Here is a 19,144-nt window from a genome sequence, read left to right as displayed (position 1 = left end):
TATGGCCTATAGATTGCTGAATTTTCCTATACATTATTTTTGAAAACACTCCACTCATCTTGCCCTTCAGTTCTTCAGGATTTGACAAGGATAATACATAAGGGTGCAATTAATCTAATCTGACATTTAAATTCATTTAAACTGAAGAAGTATTCCCCGGCCATATTTCTATCAATTTGAAGCTTCAACTCTGCCTTTTTCTGGCTCTTCAGTTTCCTGGTTTATATATTTTTGTTGTTGGATAAGACTGAAGAAAATATGAGCTGTTTGTGTTTTTCATTGTAATATATTAATATTTATCTATTTTCATTAAATAGCTGCTATAGTTCTCTTTTTATTTTGAACACTTCTACAAAATACTTTTTGTTCCTCTTAACATCCTGCATTAACCTTGGCTAATTTTACCACTTTTACTTTCCTGGCATCAGTTCTACAATTCTGGCCTATCAGTTCTTAAAGGAGAAAAAAAATGGAAAAAATCAGAGACAAAAAATTAAAGTCACAAGCAATTATTATATATTTTAAGTTATACAATCCAGTCAACATTTAATAAGTTTTAAATAAAGGAACCTATTTTCCTATCTATACCACTCACAATTTTTCAACAAACTGTGACTAATTGGACTTATCCATTTCTCATATACAGAACTGAAAACATTTGGTTTTTCACCAATGATTTACTCTGCAATAGCCTTTTTGCATTATTTCTCTATTTTTAAAAATAATGTTTTCATGGTATGTTTAATTTTACAGAGTAAATACAATTCACTCACAAACACCAGCACTCCATGCTTTTTGGCTGAACAATGTTGTTGTGGTTTCCAGATCACTGTCCCAGTGAGAAAAAAGGCTGGCTTCTAATTCTGATAGTACAGTGAGTTTTAAATGTACTCTGAATGTGTGAGGGGAAAGGATGAGTACAAATATATTGCAGTGATCCAGAACACCCAAAAAAGAAAACACAACCTCTTTCAACAAAATGGATATTCATAGAAGTTTATTAAAAAATGCCTGACCACTCCTTCCACTACATCACAACACTACTATATATCACAAACATCTCAAAAACAAGTAACAGACTATTACAACCAGACAGCGTTGCCATACCACATATAGCTCTCCTAAACATTTTATGTAAACCAAATGACCCAGTAGTCCAAGAAGAAACAGGAGCCATCTACAATATACAGTGTAAAGATTGCCACTACCGTATGTAGGCAGACAGGCAGAAGACTAGCAGAGTGTATCTATGAACACCAAGCAGATACATCGACAGAATCAACTATTGTTTCAACTGGAAAATTGTAAATATTGTAACTAAATCCAAAACACTAAGAAACTCCTGGAAGCTTGGCATTCAGCCATCAATAGACACATAAGAGATAAACCAATTTTACATATTATTCAAGAGACAACACACAAGCTAAGAAAGAATAAAAAAACAGAACATATCCTTTCCAGCAGCTATCACCAAGTTAAAAAGAGATTAACACCAGGCAAACAATCAAGCAGAAAACAATATCCTAATCAAGGAAAAAACTACACTTTTACCAAAACTGGCAGGGCAGACTACTGTATATAAATCGGAAGCAAACCAGTCACTTGCACTGATGATGTTATCTAGTTGGGTAATGAAATATCTGAAAGCAAACAACCAAGTTCAGAGACCACCAAATACTCTATTAAATAGACCATTTCACACAGAATATGGTTGGAGGACCGAACTGTTGAAAATTCAGTTCTAGTTCCAGAAGCATTGGTTCTTTGGGCTTCTAATTGACCACAAGATGCAAAAGACTAATAAGAAGTCTTTGTTTTTGCTCTGATTTTTTTCACTCTTCTCCGTTTTCCCCAACAAGAAGAAAGAATGCTCAAAAGTTCATGCTTTCTATCATACCATGTAACTTCTATGATGTATATTATTTGTTGTTTGGGGTCTTAAGCATCTGCCTTTAGATGTTTTTAATAAGCTTGGTTCTACTTGCACATGTAACCCATTGCTTACAACACCTCACCCTTCCTCAAGCCTGCTGACGTCAGTGAGATAAGTCCAGTACTCTCCTCTTTCTCCATGTAATGATATCAGGCAACATCTAAAGAGAGAAGCTATTCAGAATACCCAGAACACTTTGAAATGGTGGCTTCCCATTTCATCCATCCTTCACCTTAGATGAGGGTAATGTGTATGTGGTTCACTGGAAATTTGATGTACTCAATGAGATTGTGAAGCTGTACCAAGCTTTATAATTAGGTTAGAGAAAACTGGTAGGAAACACTGGCCTGCAAGTGGGAACCTCTCCTTCCTGTTCCAAGCACCAGAAACTTACAAGGACAATTTATAATTATCATACTAACTAAAAGAAGAGAGGGGGAATGTATGAATTGTGGAACTTCAAGCCATTATGTCCATTCTACTGATAAGATTATAGAAGAGATAGAATAGAAGCAAGACACTTCCACTGCATATCCATAGACATAAATTATGGAAATATCTGTCCATTTTATCCCCAGACACTTTTTTCTTAATATCTCTTAATGTTTATTCTTAATGTCTCTTAATGCTCTTAAGCTTGCATTGTAAACATACATTTAAACAAGAAAACAATACAAAAGAAAATAAAGATGGCAGAGATAGCAAACCCAGATGAGAACAAAGAAAAAGAAGGAGATTTCAGTTATGCTCACCAACAACCCCTAGTGGGAATCTTGGGTGTGTATGTGTAGAACTACATGGAGACTGGGGAATTCTGGAGGATGAAATCCACACATCTTAAAAGTTTCCAAGATTGAGATACTGTGCTAGACGGTATCTTCTCTGTCTACATACTCAGAGCTCTCTCCCATCACTTGAACCCTAATCCAGAAGTCTTTCATGTGTGAAGCTTGTACCCGATTTCTGGTTTCCTGAAGGTTCATTAAAGCTACTACTGATGGCTCTTTCTACAATAATGTGCTTGTAGCTACCACATACAGCTGAGAAAAAAAATACCCCCATCATCACTGCTTTTCCTCTGATATCCCTCCAGTTCAATATGTGATAAGACCAAATGCAAATAGATGGTGCTTGATATACAGTATATAATTTCTGGGTTTGGGGAGTGGAGTTAAAATAAAGTTTATAGAACTACAAGTTTTCCATAAATGCATTCAACATGTAAAAGCAGACTTCTAGTCCAAAAGACAGAGAAGGAACTTCCCAGAAGAAGTATGTTATAAAGACCACTAATTGTAGCATTAACTTTTTTATGCCCAACTTCAGTAGACACATTCTGTACTAGCCCAATATTTATACATTTCTTTAAGTTGCCACAGAGCTCTCTTGTGCAATATAAACTGTGACCTATTCAAAAGACAATTGAAAGAAGCCTCAAGATTCTTTGGGTGCGGTGGTGTTATTGGATAGAGACCAATTATTAAACACTATTTGGCACTTGTCCAGCCAAAAAGAAAAGAAAAGAAATAAATGCAATTCTACCTAGAAGAATATCATACAATTATATCAAAATTATTCACTCAGTAACTTATAAAATTAAAGTCTTGGCTTTAAGGTAACAGCAGGAAAGTTTATTTTGTTCAAATACTACTAAAACTAAGATTTGTTTTCCTCATTGCCATATCAATTAATTATTTGAATGTAAGCCTGCATTTTTTAGACTATAGAACTGATTATTTTTCAGATAACTCCCTTTTCTCTGACAGATTATTAGATTTAATATTACCATAATAGGTATATATTTTAGTGCAGGTCATTCATATGTCTCACTATCTTTATCCCAGCAGCACCTTTCAGTGTTGAATGTCTAATTTGCAAAAAAGTGAAACAGACAGTGGAATGAAACTCTTTTTTTTTAAAGGTTGTAATAATCAGTGGAGGATTTTACAGAAGCAGGTTTAATTCATGAAAATGCAATTTACTGTAATTTTCTTATAAACCTGTAAAACAAACCAAAATACTATAAAGAAATACACCTGTCACTATTTTTAGATGCTGACAGGCTTTATGGAGTATTTTGTTGTTTATTTTAAGAAAACTGTAACAAACAGAAACCCTGGACTATCTCCAAGTAAGTAAGAAGCTTATCCTTTTTTCTCATTCAGCAGGTGTGCTAAAAGCATAAGCATTTCTTCTTAAAATGAGGAGCAAACTCTTCCCTGCTGAACCCATTCTATGTGCAGCTAGGTGTATGAGCCGACTTTTACGAAAATTAGAACCAAAAGAAGCCAAAGTGTAGATGCCAAAGTGTAGATGCAGGCAGAGGGCAGCCAGTCTCATCCCTCTAGGCTCAAATCACCAGTTAAAAGCACATGCTCCTTACGCCACCTTAGTGTTCTCAGGTTACACATGCAGTTAAACCTTTAGCACCAGAGTTTCAAAGATATCACAAGCAACATGTTGCTCAATCCCCTCCCCCTTGCCCCATCCAGCATTTGCTTCTGTTTTTGCCTTACTACCCATTTAAAACTTGCCAGCCTCCTTCCCAAAGCTAAAATGAAAGAAATACCTTGTGGCACTCAGGAGAAGGTGCTGTGTGTTTATTAGTTGAGTAAGCGCCTATTCGAATGCCTGCCTGCCGGGCCGAGGCTTCCCTTTGCATCACTGGGACTGTGGGAGTGGTGTGGGGCGGTATGCATTATGCATGCTTGAGCAGGAGCTTTGGCTGTTTGCTTGCCTCAGTCAGCCCAGCTCATTTGGTGTGGGCAGGGCGTAAGTGTGTGTGTGTGAGGGGGGGAAGCAGGGAGAGAACTTAGCAGGTTACTTGCAAATCAAACAAGGCACACCCAAGGAGGAAGGAAAAGAGAGAGACTCAAGAGAAAATAGGCAGTTTAATACCTTCAAATACTTGGAACTAGCTAATGATTTCTGTGGTGGGGGAGGAAAGGAAATCATACCTGAAGGGGGAGGCACAAAGGACAGGGCCATCGAGGCATCATTTGTTTTTTTAATAATTGCTTGTGGGAAACAAAACTCAGTATTTAAAGACACAGTTATCCTATTGTGAAATATATCTGATCTATAGATAGAGATCATCCCATTTCTGGGATGAGCAATCTTGCTTGGTTTTGTTTTTTTTTTAATGAAGAACTAATTCAGATTTTTTTAATAAAAAAACTAAAGTCTTAAATAGCCAGTTTTATTTATCTTCATTAATATTAAATCCAAGCATGTTTTGGATGACACAAACTGGTGATAAATCCTCTTTTGACAATCTGAAATCTTACATTCCACGAGTGACTAGGTGAATAGTAGGTGATATTTTAACTACAAAATATTTTCCTCTAAAAGCATTCTGATAAACTACTAAGTAGCTGGAGGAATATCTTAAAGTGACTTAGTTTACAATAATACCATCAGTGTCAATCATCTCTGCTCAAAAGTCAACTTACATTAAAATCGGAAGTGAAGATACAGTCTGTGGGACTGAAAAAAACCCTCTTATACAAGGCACTGGCTAATGCTCTCAAAGTTGACTTTTCAGGTTTAAACTTTTGCTGAAGAGGGATGAACTTGTAATGTGGTCTTCCCTCATCTGAGGACCTCCAGATGTATTGGGGAAACTCCCATAATTTCTAGCATGAGAAAAATGGGAATAGGAATCCACCAAATCCAAAATGCTCCAGCCTATTTGTAATTGTTGACCCAGAAATGGAAGTTCTTATTGCTCTTTGGAATCTCCTGAAGAGGTCATGATAACTCATGAAGGATAATATTGTGGGCCTGCAAATCTTGTTCTTTTCCACTTCCTTTTCCTCAGTAAAGGCATACAGTATATACATAATAGAATAAATTGAAACTTCAAAGTACTGTATTGGATGGGATACAATACAGTAGACCAACAGTCATAATGCTTTATGTCATTGTATCAGGGTATTATGCAGGTGACATCATCTTCATCAGTTGCAAGGTTTCATTACCCAAATGAACACCAAATCAAATATGCATATTTTTGTCACTTGTGTAATGATGTTCTTATATAAATTACAAACATTGCCATAATGACATATTTTTTTTATTTTGTTAATCAGAAACAATGAAATCCCCTATTGGTTTATTAAAGTAAACTTTTACCTGGACTTGTTTTCCATGCACATTTAATCTATAAAAACTTAGTTGAATTGGAAAAACCTGGAAAGCCACTTGCTGAAATGTAATCAATACTGAATATGATCAAATAATAGGCAATAAATTATCAACACATCAGACTTAATGGTTTATAATCACTACTTAGTATTAGACGGCTATACATAGATTTAGTATAAGCTAATTGCATGGGTTTTTTTTTTCTTCAAAAAAATGAACTTGGTATTAGGAAACACCACCTTGTGGCTAAAGAAAGTATTATAATTCAGAACTGACTAACTAAGTTCTGATTTATGGGCAAGGATGCCATTAATGGAAACTATGTAGCATGTATATTGTGCTTCAGCCCACATCATGTATTAATCCTAGTCTTTCTAATATAAATGAGTAAAATGGCAATCAACTAAATGTATCTACTTTCTAAAGGATATTATTGTTGTGATGATGATTCAGTTATTTTAAACTCATTTCTTAATTTCATATATTTATTATATTCAAAACAATAAAATATATGGGAATGGTTAAATAAATAAATTCAGAATATTTATATAGGAACGCATCATTCATTTTGCTTCTCGTGAAAATCTTGTAAGAACATGCAGTTAGAAAGGGCCATTTAGAATTTTAGACCATCTGGTCCAAATCTAATTAGTGTAAGAATCCAAATTAAATCATTCCTGACAAATAGTTATCTCGTATCTGCCTAAATGCATCTAATGAAAGGATCTCACCATCTTTCTTGGTAATTGTAATTAAATTTTTCATACTACCATTCTTACAATCATTGCAGCATCCTCTTGGTCATGTGATCAAAATTCTGGTGCTTGGCAACTGACTCATATTTATGATGGTTGATGTGTTCTGGTATCACGTGATCACCTTTTCCATCCTTCTAACCAGCAAGGTCAATGGGGAAGACAGATTCACTTAACAACCATGTTACTAATTTAACAACTGCAGTAATTCATTTAACTGTGGCAAGAAAGGTTGTAAAATGGGGCAAAACTCATTTAACAAATGTCTCACTTAGCAATGGAAATTTTGGGCTCAGTTGTGAATGTAAGTTGAGGACTACCTTGAATTCTGTGTCCTATATTCTGAAACAATGGAGTAGACAAAGCATAAGATTGAAATGAAGCGTTTTCCTCCAAAGAACATCCTTAAGAATTCTTAAGCTTTGTCTTCTAGATAGAAGAGGCAAAATTTACACTTTTCTCTCAGCTTCATCTTTTATGACCAAGAACAGACCTCAATCATTCCAGTCCTTATAAAGTGATTATCATAAATCCTTTTCAGTCTTTTGTTCTCAAAACTAAACATTCTTGTTGCCTTTAATCATATGACTTTGCTTCCTGTCCTCTGATCATCGTTATTTCATTTCCTTGAACCTGTTCCAGTTTCTCTGAATTCTTTCTGAGGTGTGGTAACCAGAATTGGACATATTGAAGGGAGACTGGCCAAAATTATTCTTCTGTGGATATGGATAAAATGTATTTGCCCTTTTTTCCCCCATCCATGTCCCATTAGTGACTCATAGTCAGCTTGCAATTAACTTTTATTCCAAGATCGGTTCTAAGATTATTCCAAATACAAGCCAGATATCTCCATTCTAGAACTGTGCATTTAATTTCTATTCTTTAAGGGAAGAATGTTACTGCTTTATCAAGGATAAACTGAATTTTTAATACTCATTTTGCTAATTTATCAAGTCAATTTCAGATTTTATTTCTATCTTCCAGAGATATAAATTTTATCTCACCTGCAATCTAACAAGCAGTTGTCATCCAAATAATTAATAAAAAAATAATTTCTACAAGGCAGAAGACTGTGCCTTATAATACCCCATTCAGTATCTCTCTCCATTTTGATGAGAAGTCACTGAAGAACACTATTGAAAAATGATTTTATACTTAATAGCCATGCCATCCACCCAATGCTTTACCTGTTTATAAAATCAGAATAATGTGGGACATTTTGTCAAATGCTTTGCAGAAATCAAAATGAAATTACATTTATGCACATGCATAAAAATGTAATTATATCAATTTCACAGTCTACTACGCTAAAAAAGAATAAATAATTGTAAATTTTGGTACTCCATATCTACATTGGCTTCTTATGATTACTGCACTGTATTCAAGATATTTAGAAATTGCTAGATGGGTAGCTTCCCGGATCCTCCATTTTCCTCTTTTGGAAGATGCCTTAAGTGCCTTTACTCATCTGATACTTTGTCAATTTATCAGAATTCCTCAAAGGTAATTCAGGTACTCCTCAGGTTTAGTGACTGCTCGAAGTTACAATGGCACTGAAAAAAGTGACTTATGACCATTGAGCATCCTCATGGTCATATGACCAAAATGCAGATGCTTGGCAACTGACTCATATTTATGATGTGTTCTGAAGTCATGTGATCACTTTTTATGACCTTCTGACAAGCAAAGTCAATGGGGAAGACAGATTCACTTAATAACCATGTTACTAACTTAACAACTGCAGTGACTCACTTAACAAATGTGGCAAGAGAGGTCGTAAAATAGGACAAAAGTCACTTAACAAATGTCTCACTTAACAGAAATGTTGGGATCAATTGTGGTCGTAAGTCAAGGACTACATAGACATAAAGGTACAGCACAGCATTACTAGTTTCTTCAGTACTATAATTGGCAATTCATCTGGCCCTGATTTAAGTTCATTAAAAGTAAATAGGCATTATTTGACCATTGACTATGAACCCCAAGCTTTAATTCCACTCTTCACAGTTGCATGGTAAAATACATACTGTCTATTTGGAGAAGAGCCTGAGCCAAAATATAAACTGGGTACCTAGTGCACAAGTCTTTTGTGTCTTGTTTGCATTTTGCCATTTTCAATGAATGATATATTCTTCTCCTTTAATTTTGAAAATACCTACATTCCTTTTTATTGTTAGTGCCTATCATCAATGCTAGCATGTTATCAACTTCAGCTTTCCCAATATTCCTACAGGATCTTCCATCTGGAAATGTTTTGGGGCCTGAAATAGCATGCTACATAAACATTGCCTTTTTTTTTTTTAAAGCACTTAGTTCACAAACTGAATAGAACATTCTAAAATAAAATATTCTTTTTATTTTGATTTGGGTGAAGGCAGTAACATGCTGATCAATCAGACCAGTGAATTTTAAAGTTTGTGACAGCTAGACTCTCATATTAAGAAAAAGAAAACACTGGGGTCCTCCCTTATTCCAAAATACAAAGTACTGAACTACTAATTGCTTTCAGATCCATGACAACTCAACAAAACATTTTCAGAGTGCAGTCATTACTGTTGATTCATTAAGGTCGTGATCTGAAAGTAGGCTAGGACCAAATAAATCCTTTAAAACAGCAACGCCAACAATTTAATGAAGATGTGCTCGGTCACCCTTATTAACTGGGTCTATGAAGCAGAAGGGCTGTTCCACTGCTTTTCTGCAAAGCACAATGGAAACTAATTTCAAAACGATGTTTTGCTTGATATTCTTTAAAATTCATAACCATGCCAGAGAGGTCATTTGTCAGTTAAAAGGCAGAATCAGTTAGTGGTAGCAAAAAGGTACTTTCAAATCTTGCTGCAGTCTTTACCTGCAGTTTTATTTGATCAGGAAACACAATACTTTACAGTGCCATTTCTTTGAGTAAGAAGTTGCACCAAAACCCTTATTTAACCTTTTTTATCTAACTTTTTTAAAAACAAGAAAGCAATAGTCTAAATAAAAGTCAAACAATGAGAAAGGAAATTTTTACCAAAAAGAACAAATTCCAACACTGCCATCAGATTCATCAGTTTCTGATTCCAATAAAAGTTTTATATCATCCAAACAAAATTATGTGAAAGAACTCTCAGTTTTTAATATTAGACATGTGCACACTTAAAGAATAAGGACTAATTAACAATTGAAGAGCAGTTGGTTTCATTTTGAACTAGTTTGATTCAGGATCAAACTGAACCTAAATTTAGAAAACTGAAGATTAATATTATACTGTGTCAAGGAAAAATCCACAAAGGATTGGGAGAAAGCAATTAATAAATTTAAATAAAAATATTAGTACAATAAATCTTACCAAGGAAATAAAATAGGTATGGGACCTTGGTCTGGACTTACTTATATATGTATTTTAATTTTCCAAAAGAAAAATACCTAATACGTTTTTGCTTTCTAAAACAGGATTTGGCTTAACCTTAATGGTTGTGGGCTTTGAGAATCCCCCAGATATGTGAGCTTACCATGTTCAGTTTTGAATGGACTGGCATTTTTATAGTGAGAACTGGTACACAATTTGAGAGGTCCTCTTAGACTTTTAGCTTCTGCTACAAAAGCAGGTAGTAACCATAGCTAGGATGGCCTTTGTAAAGTTTTGTCTTCTGTTCCTCCTTTTCTAGACCAGGAAGCCCTATTCATAGTTATTCATGCTTTGGTCACCTCACATTTGAATTATGGCAGTGGGGATTGAAGACCACTTAAAAGTTACCCCTGGTCCAGTATATACTGTATCTATTCTACATGAATAATTATGGGTGTATCTTGAAATACCTATATAATGTAATTTGGCTGTCTTATTTAAATTTACTTTCTGTGCAGCTTAGGACTAGGACTCTTTCAGCAGTCCAGAAAACCTTAGGTCTAGTGCAGTCTACTGTTCCTTCAGAAGTGTGTTAAACTCATATTTATAAGAAGCACATGTAGAACTGGACAAGTGCTATGAAAGTACTAGGCAAATTATGTTTTTGTGGAAATCAGTTGTCCAATTCTGCAGCCCAAACCCAAATGGACATGAAGGGCAGTTTCCAATGATCAGTAATGGTGGGATAGTATGCCCACAGCAGTGTAAAGTGGCCCATGAATGTTGGGCAGATTCCAGTTCTAATCATATAGCAACATACTATTTTTTTAAACAAAATTTTATTAAATTTATATAGGTGAGGAAAAATAGGAACAATACAGGTATGGTAAAGGGAGGGGTAAAAGGAAAGGGGGAGGGGAAGGAAATAAGGAATTAGGGTAAAATAAGGATAGGTACAATCACATATTTCAACAAACAAGCAACCGTCCGGATCATAATAATGAGTAAATATCATATTCAACCATTTTTAACAAAGCTTAAACTGTAACATATTAAAAACAATTAGTAAACAAATACGTTGATCTATTAAGTAAACACTACTAATAAAATCTCAAAAAAAACCCCTAACAATCAAAAGTAACAAATGAAAATCAGTAAATCAGGAAAAGTAATTGTATCATCAAAATGCTAGTTAGAACTCGATTAAAAATCAGTCATCTATTCTAAAATATTAAATCCTTCAAGTTCTAACGTGTCTCTAACCATTGATAAATTTTTTCCCAAGTTCTAAAATAAATTGAATCATCTTTTTCTTTCATTTCTAATGTTAGTCTATCCATTTCTCACATTTTAGAGTAAGCAACATACTATTGATGAAGTATGCTGGATCACATCCATGACAGAACAAGAAAAAAAAATCACTTTAAATGGAATACTTGAGGATGATTTTAAGCTGCCTGAGAGCAACGTCATGAAAACATGATAGAAAAAAAGGGATTATCGGGATATGTTCATGCCTGGCAAGGGGTCGCTTTCCAGAAAGGAGAAAACAAAGGAATGAAGAATGGGCAGATATTTGAGCGTTTTAGGTTCACCTTTTGTTTCATCTTATGGCTAAGTATTAATGCAAAACATCCAGAGAGATTATGGCATTTAAAGCATTCTTTTTACATTGTCTGCTTATAAAACACACCAAAAATATTTTTATATATTTTACAAAGAGGGAGGAAAAGGGCAGGGAGAAAGACTAAGCAAAGTTGCTATGGAATAAAATGCCTGTTAGCTTCAGTCTTGAAAGAGGTTAAGAACTGAAAAGACTTAAGAAAATCTTGCTAATCTCCAAGGATACCTCTTGGTTCACACTGATATTACATTGCTGGAGGCAGCTGAGCCTCTACAAACAAATCAGCCCAGAAGCAAGAGAAGAAACAAGTTCCTGAAAGCGAAGCACCCAAAGTGCTCCAATTCTTTTATGCAAAGTTTCCCAACCAAATTCTAATGCTGTGCAGTTAGAGAACGTCATATCACAAAAGAGGCACAGAAAATCACTTCTCCAAAGAATACTAACTGCCTAATCTGCAGAGCCAAGATTCTTTTATTCAGTATGGTTTAGCTGTGTGCTATAATGTTTTAGGACTGGCAAGCATCCTACTTCTTCCCAACTCAGTTTAATACAGAGAACTTTGTTAAGCACATAATATCTATTTTTTGTCCAGTCATAACCCTGAAGATCTATACTTGAGAGACATAATTAAATGCATGGTTATTAACAAAACACATCAATTGCTATATTTGGAATTTCCTGCCTCTTTTTTTCCAGAAACAATACAATCGCTGTCAAAGTACATTCCACTGTGGAAACCTGAGCTAAAATCTTTCAGGATTTCTTTGAAATCTGCACATAAAATCTGTAATCTGAAGATTTTCTTTCACATTATACTATGTCTAGTTTTCAGTGAAAATTAATCTTCATCAAATTCTAGAAAATCTTAGATAAAAAATATAAGTGACATATCATAACAGTTATGCGCAAATTATTATTATTGTTATACTTTATTTACACCACATAGTGTTCTGAATCCACTCAAATAACAATGGATTTAGTTCATGTCCCATAATTTCACATTAAAATAAAATAAATTCTGCAAATCTTTTGTTGATTTATAGTTCTTATCTGTTTTATTGTCCAATAAACAATAACATTGAAACTTCTGTTTTTATTTGTGTTATTTCCTCTTAGAACATAGAATATAGAGTTGGAAGGGATCTTGGAGGTCTTCTAGTCCAACCCCCTGCTCCAGTAGGAGACCCTATACCATTACAAATAAGTGATTGTTCAGTCTCTTTTTGAAAGCTTCTAGTGATGGACCACCTGCAACTTCTGAAGGCAAGTTGTTCCATTGGTTGATTGCTCTCACCATTAGGAAATTTCTCCTTAGTTCTAGGTTGCTTCTCTCCTTGGTTAGTTTCCATCCATTGTTTCTTGTCTTGCCTGTTGGTGCTTTGGAAAATAGTTTCACCCCCCTCATCTTTGTAGGAACCCCTCAAATATTGGAACTGCTATCATGTCTCCCCTAGTCCTTCTCTTCATTAGAATTGACATACCCAATTCTTGTAACCGTTCTTCGTATGTTTTAGCCTCCAGCCCTCTAATCATTCTTATTGCTCTTCTCTGCACTCTTTTCAGAATCTCAATATCTTTTTTATACTGTGGTGACCAGAACTGGATGCAGTATTCCAAGTGTGGACTTGCTAAGGCTTTTGTAAAGCAGTACTAGAAGTTCACATAATCTTGATTCTATCCTTCTATTAACGCAGCCTAGGACTGCATTGCTTTATATCTGCCTCATAATGAATTATTATATCCACCCTGTAATGAATAGTTAATCCAATATTTATTTACTTTACTCAATCTGTATATACCCTGATTCACAACAACTACATTATTTTAATTCATTTATATACCCATAATGGTTTAAATCCCCAAATAGTTCAAACTCTGGGCAGATTCTCAGAAATATAATGCTTGAATATCTATCAGGCAGTGGGAATTTTTTTTTCTCACAGCCTGATATTGTAATCTAAGCATACTTATTAACAAAATGAACCATTGGATTCAAAAGGAGTTATGACATCGGAGGTGAACATGTTTTAATTTCAGTTTTATGTCTGCCCTGTTTGGTCAATATTTTGGCTTTTGAATGCTTTACATCTACTTCGATGGCAGTCAAAAGTTAAATTGTCTGTTTATCCCACTGAAACACACCTATTAAATTATATCTTTTCCTCAAAATCTCTTTAGGACAGTTCAGGAAATTACAGAATGGCTTTTTAAATTTCCATTTCAATGTCTAAGTGAAGATAACCATCAGCAGACCTCAAGCATGAGCTAATAAGTGTCTGGGCACTGCTGCCTGGAGCTCCAATTTCAATCAATTGGTTACTTCATCAAGAGCAGCCAGTCCCAAATACAGTGCTTTATTCTCCTTTTTTTTTTTCTTTTAATTGGTGTTTAATGAAAATAAAAATAAAAAGGAACTGTAAGGAAATCTAAACAAAAAACAAAACAAAATGTTATTTTCCTTTACTGAGGATAAAGTAAAAGGTGTTGTATAGATTAAATTAATGAATTTGTCAACTACATTATTAAAAGGATCACAGCCCGCAATGTCAATATGAAACAAGGTTATGTCCTCTTAGGGTTCTGAATTGTTCTCAAGCCCAAATCAGATAAGTTAACATATATTTTTATTTTATGTTCTCTGTAGTATTTCTTCATCAGGGGGCAATATCAAAACTTTTTCAAGTATTACCATTCCTGATTTCAGTATGGAGATCTTTACACTTGCATACTACTATAATTTCTCTAAAAGTTCCACATTTAATAGGTCACACTATATTACCGTCTCGTCATTTAAATTTTTCTACATTAAAAGAAGATAATGCAAAAAAGTCAGGAATTCTATAAAGAATAACAGAATAAGCACATCATCGTTTTTTCTTTTATAGAGACCGAAGAATGACAATTAAGGGGACTTCTGAAATCACCATTTCAGAAACACTCAGAGCAAATCTAAGACATCACAGTTACAAAGCAGATGTAGAATGGACTTGAGACTTTGGACCCTACTCAGATATTGCAATTTATTTGTTGTTCTGACTTGGTAACTTAGTGAATAGCTATCTTCAACTCTATAAATATTTTATATATGAAAAATACACGTATTAGGAATTGGAGGTCAGAAGAAACAGAAAAAGAGGAAATGCAGACTTGGGAATAATAGTTCTACTTAAATCCAGGGAATTATTTTTTAAAAGTCTTTGAGAAATGGGGGAAGGGAAATTCAGAGTATATTTCAGTGATTTCCCTGCTCTTTTTCAGTTATTGTGTGTTTCATAGTTTTCCAGCATCTTGAGAAATAGACTAATTAGACTTAAAGTTTTTGACATTAACAAGTGAATGATATCAAACCTCACAGACAGTGGCCTCTGATTAGCCACTTTTGTGCGTCCAGTCTTTTGAGTATAGCATATGTGAACTTTCACTGAGTCCAACATCCTATATTAAGCTTTACAATGGTAGCATAAAAAATTAGTAGCTTTTTCTCTCTCAAATTGCTAAACATAATAGATACAATCACTCTATTAAAGTTGTGCTTCAATAAAGAAGGGCAGGTGTGCATATCTTTTCCCCCCCCACTTCTACTACCTCTACTCCTCTCAGAATAACTGCTCTTGAAATGAAATGATGACTGAGAGTTTTCAATTCTCAAACAAAGAGAAAGAAGAATACTACTCTTCCTCATTCCTTAAAGAGCAGTTCAAATATGAAAACTGCCCTTAGTGCATATTATAAACAGAAAAAAATCACAGATAAATAGTGTATGCATGTGTGAGTCAGAGACATAAGGCTGATTCTCAAGTCAACTTACTATAGTATAAAATAGGAATTGGTTTTAAAAGCCATATCCTCATAACATTGCCTCTACTTATTCCCAGTCCATTGCTGAGATGGTCTTCTTTCCCTGCTTTACTGTTAAAATAAAGTTTTATTTCTTCACCCCATTACAAACCTTGTCATGCAAACAATCTACCTTTACCAAATGCCAAGTAAAATTTGCATAGGTAGTTGAAATAGGGGATTTTACCTTAAGTCACACTAGAATAAGAATCCTGCCCCTGAATTAAGCATGCTTTCTTATTTCCAATCTGCTTTTATTTAGATATTATAGAAGCAAAATAAGAGAAGTACAAACTCTGTTCTATAGGGTTATCTTTGCCTTTCTATAAAATGTGCATAAGAAAACTTAAATTATCCTACCTGATAGGACTGTTATGTCAAATTCCTCTTACTGTATCTCCTAAGGTTCAGCCCAAATCTTTCCTCCTATAAAGTCCCTCCTAAATATTTTATTCAACAGTAATAATGTCTGAAGATTGTCATATATTATTTACTGCACAACTGTGTTTCAACTTAATATATGGCATGACTGTAGCTTTGGTGAGATATTACAGTACCAAGGGAGTTGGTGGCGTCTTAAGAGTCCTAACAATAGTCTAGTCTAGCTCCATCCAAAGCCAGCCATACAATAGTCTAGTCTAGCTCCATCCAAAGCCAGCTTTTGCTTCTTGATTATTTTTCCCAAATGACGACAAAAAGAGATTCAAAACAGGGAGGAGGATAACTATGTTACCAAAGAATATTGATTTAAATCTGACCATTGGACTCAGATTGTGCTTCTGTTCTCTCATTTGGAGTGACACTTTGACATAATAAAGTCACAAAAGAACAAGGACAACTATTCGCTTTGGAAGCTTCCAAGTTGTTGAGTTATGTCATTTCTCCTAAGTTTGTTGTTCAATATGTACTAGTCTTTAGCAAAATCACATCTGTTTCTGCAAGCTTTGTCCTGATTAATAGTTATTTTATTTTTTAGTGTTTTGACAAAGGATCAACAGTCCTATGTCAAAACAAATCAACATTATGATGCATAGGAAGACTATAGGGTGAAGTTGGAATGAGAACCTAGAGAGCCCTCCCACTACAACTTAAGAACAGCAAATTGGAGTTTTTTTTTTATTGTCAGCAAGGAGAAAGAAAACTGGAAAAAATACTAGTTAGTGCACCAAAACACTCATACATGAAATAAGGACAGCACCAATTCCTGTCTTTATGGCAAAAACATAATAAAACTGAGCTGTGGGAGCAGCACAATTTATGTAACATATTTTTCTGTCAATTCAACAATGGAAGGAATACACAACACAGCCTTGAGAAACTAATGCAAATATGCAAGTGACAAATTTCACTGCTTAGAATAAGATACTTCTACAAATTTCAACCAATTGTATGTATGTTTATATTGTATTATGTATATCTAGTCAAGTGGGAAAGTACCTGAAGTTGAAGTGAAGAGCTGCCTTGGATCTAGAACAATATTATTCTACACTACTAAGTGGTGGTTACATACAGTAAGGTAAATACAGAGTTAAATACATTTGCTATGCATGATCTAACAAGCATTCAAATATAGCTCAGTCTCTCACTTAAAGGAAAGCTTGAGCCATTTAGTGAATTGAGATGAATGAAAAGTGTTTTATGTATTTTTCTATTCAGAGAAAAGCTAGAGGTTGCCAGTTCAGCCTTCATTCTGACTGATAAGTCTCCACATTTTTTTCTGAATTATATCATTTTCTTTTTATCATTCTTTGATGCTCAGCCAGAAAGACTATTATTATATAATATTTTTAAAGTTCTATTCTAGGTTTCTTTTGTCTATTTTAACCTTGATGAAAATTAATCCCCGTCCCAAGTTGTTGCTTTTGCTAATTGCTACTATTTCAATGGAGTTTCAGATATTCTAGCTATCTGGTCATGTTTATTCTATTAATTGGTGTTTTGCACTTCAGATCAAGCACCTTGTCTCTAGATTTACACTGAGCAAAACAAGTCAGGTAAAGCGAAATTACAGAAAGTGTAAGGACAAAATGTCCTGATTACTTTTGCTCATGTATCATGGGTTTTCCAGAAAATTCCAAGTCTTATGGAATTTTCCAGAGGAAACATAAACTGGTATTGCGGATCTAATTATGAATCACCATCCTGCTGATAATCTCATGAAAGGAAATTATGCATTGGCCAATCAAAAGACTGGTGAGAAAAGTAACTCATCCTGAAGAATTACTACTGCCCTCAACTGATCACACAATTACCCTTGATTATTACAATTTCTTAATTACTCTTTTGTAATTAGTAGAGTAGCAGTAAATTAATTAACAAGCCTGCAATTTCTGATCCTGGAAGGACTAGAGTACCTTTGACAATAGTGTGGAAACTTCCACATTTGGGAAGCAAATTCTTGATTCCCATTTGTCCCACCCAAACTCTGGATTATATAATCAATTATTTTAATTTCTATTGAAAAACATGTCCAAATATTTTTCAGCACCTACCATGCCAGATGCAGCTTGAATATTAAGTGATTGATATCAAGTGATTGGTCTCATTGTGTTGCTGCTGCCATTGGGGGAGGGAAAGTATATGGTTTTTATGTTGTGGATTTCTAATGTTGTAAGCTGTCTAGAGTCACCTTAGTGTGAGTTGGGCAGCCATATAAATAAATAAAATATAATATACTGCATCTAGATCACTACATAAATTATAAGCACACATAAAAAGGAACTATCCAATAATGTCACGCATCCAAAGGCATAAGAGGGGGATTACATTTTGTGATAAAATTAAACAAATTGTGATTATAAACACTTTTAAAAGGTCTTTTCGGACATAAAAAATCCAGCAATATTTCATTTCATCATTCTAAACAATGATTGCTTCATAGTTTACAGCTCGCTCACTCTCCAAAATTTCAAAAACTCACCAAAACTGCATCCAATTTAGGTCACCATAATACAAAAAAGATGTTGGGACTCCAGAAAAAGTGCAGAGAACATCAACAAAAATGATTGGGGCTGGAGGCTAAAGCATATGATAAGAAGGATTAGGATTAGGATTAAGGGGCTGTCAGAGAGAGGAGGGAATCTCCAAAGCATCTGAGGGTAGGACAAGAAGTAACAGATGGAAGTTTATAAAAGAGAGATCCAACCTAGAATTGATGAGAAATTTCCTATCAATGAGAACAATTTAATCAGTGGAACAACTTGCTCCCAGAAATTGTGGATGCTCCATCACTGGAGGTTTTTAAGAAGAGATTAGACAGCCATTTGTCTGGAATAGTATAGAATCTCTTACTTGATCTAGAACACCTCCACGATTCCTATCAACTCTGTTATTTTTTTTTTCTGTATCCCTCGATGTTTCAAAACTGGCTAATATTAAAATGTTACATTGACAACCTTACGACTTCTGTGTATACCTCATATATAAGCTAATTTATATTCAGATTGTGGAATATACCAAAATTTTCTTTTTTTAAGGAAGGGTGGGGGAATTGCAACAAATTCTGTTAGAACAAGTAA

At 34.5% G+C, this 19,144-nt stretch overlaps 1 protein-coding gene across 7 annotated transcripts in view; it reads right to left on the bottom strand.

The window, feature by feature from the left end:
• The window catches only part of STON2 (stonin 2), a 94,680-nt gene that overhangs the window by 40,985 nt on the left and 34,551 nt on the right, over positions 1 to 19,144 (bottom strand). Inside the window, exon 1 of one of the 7 annotated variants that reach the window (XM_039351538.1) lies at positions 4,503 to 4,648. The exons of the other annotated variants lie outside the window; for them this stretch is intronic. The gene's annotated coding sequence lies outside the window, so the exon portion shown is untranslated. Of the gene's footprint in view, positions 1 to 4,502; positions 4,649 to 19,144 lie in introns of those variants that run through there. 7 annotated transcript variants of the gene reach the window in all.

Source organism: Crotalus tigris, unplaced genomic scaffold, assembly GCF_016545835.1.
Source record: "Crotalus tigris isolate CLP2741 ecotype Arizona unplaced genomic scaffold, ASM1654583v1 scf7180000018371.15429387391:27106975, whole genome shotgun sequence".
Classification (NCBI taxonomy): domain Eukaryota; kingdom Metazoa; phylum Chordata; class Lepidosauria; order Squamata; family Viperidae; genus Crotalus; species Crotalus tigris.
This window is presented reverse-complemented; position numbering and strand designations above follow the sequence as displayed.